The sequence below is a fragment of the Eurytemora carolleeae genome, unplaced genomic scaffold, assembly GCF_000591075.1.
Source record: "Eurytemora carolleeae unplaced genomic scaffold, Eaff_2.0 scaffold2876, whole genome shotgun sequence".
Taxonomy (NCBI): domain Eukaryota; kingdom Metazoa; phylum Arthropoda; class Copepoda; order Calanoida; family Temoridae; genus Eurytemora; species Eurytemora carolleeae.
The window spans coordinates 1-4,115 of record NW_019398760.1 but is presented as its reverse complement, the minus strand read 5'-3'; the positions used below and the strand labels follow the sequence as shown (position 1 = coordinate 4,115).

General features: G+C 36.2%; 1 long non-coding RNA gene across 1 annotated transcript; it reads left to right on the top strand.

The window, feature by feature from the left end:
* Positions 1–32: 32 nt before the first annotated feature.
* LOC111717624 (uncharacterized) lies at positions 33–3,987 on the top strand. The gene is made up of 3 exons (XR_002768849.1): positions 33–160; positions 1,301–1,427; positions 3,830–3,987. It is a non-coding gene; the product is annotated as an uncharacterized LOC111717624 (long non-coding RNA).
* The last annotated feature ends 128 nt before the right edge of the window (positions 3,988–4,115 follow it).

Below are 4,115 nucleotides of genomic sequence, written 5' to 3'. Positions count from 1 at the left end.
AGTAACATAATGGATATGTATGGTGTCATGAAGTTTCTGGTCTGGAGTAGTAGAGGGAGGTAGAGCTAGAGTTAGCTGTGAAGCAGTTCAAGGTTCTCCTCCACTTCTCTTCTCATGGTCTAACATTAACCAGACCAGTCAACATATCCTTATATCCCAGGTATACCAGGAGTAATATATCCTTATATCCCAGGTATACCAGGAGTAATATATCCTTATATCATAGGTATACCAGGAGTAATATATCCTTATATACCAGGTATACCAGGAGTAATATATCCTTATATCCCAGGTATACCAGGAGTAATATATCCTTATATCCCAGGTATACCAGGAGTAATATATCCTTATATCCTAGGTATACCAGGAGTAATATATCCTTATATACCAGGTATACCAGGAGTAATATATCCTTATATACCAGGTATACCAGGATTAATATATCCTTATATCCAAGGTTTACCAGTAGTAATATATCCTTATATCTTCCTGTAGGTATACCAGGAGTAATATATCCTAGTATCCCAGATATACCAGGAGTAATATATCCTTATATCCAAGGTTTACCAGGAGTAATATATCCTTATATCTTCCTGTATGTATACCATGAGTAATATATCCTAGTATCCCAGGTTTACCAGGAGAAATATATCCTTATAGCCCAAGTATTCCAGAAGTAATATATTCTTACATCTTCCCAGGTACACCAGGAGTTATATATCCTTATATCCCAGGTATACCAGAAGTTATATATCCTTATATCCCAGGTATACCAGGAGTAATATATACTTATATTCCATGTATACCATGATTCATGTATACTTATATCCTGGTATACCAGGAGTAATATATCCGTATATTCCAGGTATACAAGTAGTAATATATCCCAATATTCTTGTATACAAGGAATAATATATCCTTATATCCTAGGTATACCAGGAAAAATATATCCCAATATCCTTGTATACAGGGAGTAATATATCCTTATATTCCAGGTAAACCGGGAGTAATATATCCTTATATCCCAGGTATACCAGGAGAAATATATCCTTATATCCCAGGTTTACCAGGAGAAATATATCCTTATATCCCAAGTATTCCAGAAGTAATATATACTTATATCTTCCCTGCATGTACTCCAGGATATCCTTATATCCCGGGTATACCAAAAGTAATATATTTTTATATCTTCCCAGGTATACCAGGAGTTATATATCCTTTTATCCTTATAATGTTTTACATTATGAAAAGTTAATAACTTGATCATTCAAGGTTTTTTATTTAATTTCAAATATTATAGGGTGAGGATGGTTTTAGCTCAACCCTGTCTATTCCTGTGGTTTCCAGATCAGATGCTGGATTATATACATGTACAGTGAACAACTCTGCTGGATCAACTCAGTACACAACAGTTCTTACAGTTAATTGTAAGTATCCTTCCTTCCTTCCTTCCTTCCTTTCTTCCTTCTTTCCTTCCTTCCTTCCTTCCTTCCTTCCTTCCTTCCTTCTACAAAACGTAAATAAAAGTTTTGAAATGTTCTCTTCTGCTCAGCAGTGTGAAAAATTAAATAACTAGAGCAAGGTCTAATCCCCTCATATTTTGTTTCTAACATACTTTTCCCTTGTAAATATTTGAATACCAACCATGGCAAGAACTTCCAGGGATTGCGCATTTCCACTCTGAGCATATATTTTACTACAAAGTTCTTGTCATTTAATATAAGATGTATCATTAGGATGATATTACAGGGACTAGGGCGGGTTCAGATCTTCAACTAGATTTATTCTTGTATTGAGAAAAGTTTGGTAGAGAGAAGGTTTGTTGATTCTACAGAGTTGCAGACATTACAGATCTATTACGATTTAGGTTCATCCATCAATCAATCACATCAATCTAAATCTTCCAACCCAATCTACAGTACTCCCATTCATTTTTTCATGCCTCGATATCAGACTCTCTATGAGGTGCATTCTCAGTATTCTCTTCATTTTTAGTTTTCTCCTATGTCCCTGGTTCTCACCTTTCTATCCCCTCTATGTCCCTGGCTCTCTACTATCTATCCCCTCCATGTTCCTGGTTCTCTACTATCTATCTCCTCCCTGTCCCTGGTTCTCTACTTTATATCCCCTCTATGTCCATGGTTCTCTACTATCTATCCCCTCCATGTCCCTGGTTCTCTACTATCTATCTCCTCTATGTCTCTGGTTCTCTACTACCTATTCCCTCTATGTCCCTGGTTCTCTTCTATCTATCCTCTCCATGTCCCTGGCTCTCTTCTATCTATCTTCTCTATGGCCTTGGTTCTCTACTATCTATATCCTCTATGCCCATGGTTCTCTACTTTATATCCCCTATATGTCCCTAGTTCTCTTTTATCTATCCCCTCCATGTCCCTGGTTCTCTACTATCTATCCATTCTATGTCCCTGGTTCTCCACTATCTATCCCCTTGATGTCCCTGGTTCTCTACTATCTGTCCCCTCTATGTCCCTGGTTTCTACTATCTATCCCCTCTATGTCCCTGGTTCTCTACTATCTATCCTCTCTATGTCCCTGGTTCTCTACTATCTATCCCCTCTATGGTTATGGTACTCTGCTCTGTCCCTCCTAGAATATAATCAGGAAGATTTAGTATGTGTTTCATCTTTTCTAGTTTCGGAAAATCTGTAGAAATCTGGAAACTGAATGGAAGGCAATTTACACTAGGTTTGGCGAGCTCAAATCTTTGCATAAAATAGATTTATGTTTGTTATCTTGAACCAATGAAAAAAATACATTTTTTAGAGGGTTGAACAGAGCAACGTAGACAATCACTTTTTATTTCTGAACTTTCATGAATTTGTTGAAGAGGTTCACAGGATAAAAAAATGAAAGGAAACAGCATATTCTAAACATCTTGATCCCTTGAAAGAGAAATCTTAATTTTGAATTTTAGAAGGCCTAGTTAACAGTAGGAAAATGCAGAGGAGGAAAGGACTGAAAGGAAGGAAGGAAAGAAAGGGAAAAGGAAGGAAAGGAAAACAAGGAAAAGATGGGTAGGAAAAAGAGAAATAAGGAAAGAAGGGATGAGAACAGAGAAAAGGGAGGAAAGGATGCAAGGTAACGAAAGGAAAGAAAAGGAATGAAATGAAAAAAAGGAAAAGAAGGAAAGGAAGGAAAGGATGAAAGAAAGGAAAGAAGGATAGGAAAAAATGTAAAAAGAGAAAAGAAGAAAGGAGAACGAAGGAAAGGAAGAGAATAGAAGAAAGGACGGAGAGAATGGAAAAGAAAAGAAAAGGAAGAAAAGGAAAGGAAGGGAATAAGAGAGTAAGCAAAGGAGGGAAAAGAGTGCATATTGGAAAAATAACTTTTCCTGTATTCATCGGGGCTTTAGAAGCTGTAAATGTAATTTGAATATTTTTAAACTTGACAAGGATGATTCATGTCTAGAATATTCGGCACAAGTATTCAAATCAAAAAATTCAGATTTTTCTTTTTTCAGGATAATCCAGGTTCATGTTTTCATGATGCTTCAGTTTAAACCATGTACAATTAACCAAGTTTAAAGATATATTAGAAACTACCATTTAGAGTTTTATTGTAGACTTTTGATATTTCTTAATTCCTGTTATGTTCATATAGCCTTAATGGTTTGCACCATCAGGTTGCAATATAGGGATCATATCCCAGAATTTGTGGCAAAAACTCAGTTCCTTTTTATCCACATAAAAATGACTCATTTAAGTTCAAAATTAGGATTTCTAGAATTTTGATTCTTTTACTAGTATCGTGATATATGGATTAAAATATTATATTTTGTAGAAAAACCCAGTTCCTGATAAATGTTTAGATTCCCCGGAGTGGGTTGCACCACCTCAAGACTCCAGGGTTACCCTTGGATCCCGTCTAGTCCTAGACTGCAGGGTGAGAGGAGAACCTAAACCTGAGATAGAATGGACCCGGAGAGGAGCTGTATTGAACCCTGTGACCTGGGATGGATACAAGTAAATATATATTATCCTATTATCAATCCTTTGTAACAGAGAGCCGGGGAATGGGTCGGATAAATGAATTGCGGGGAAATACGAAAAGATTAAATATTTGTAACTTTCTTAATGGAATTATTACACATTTTA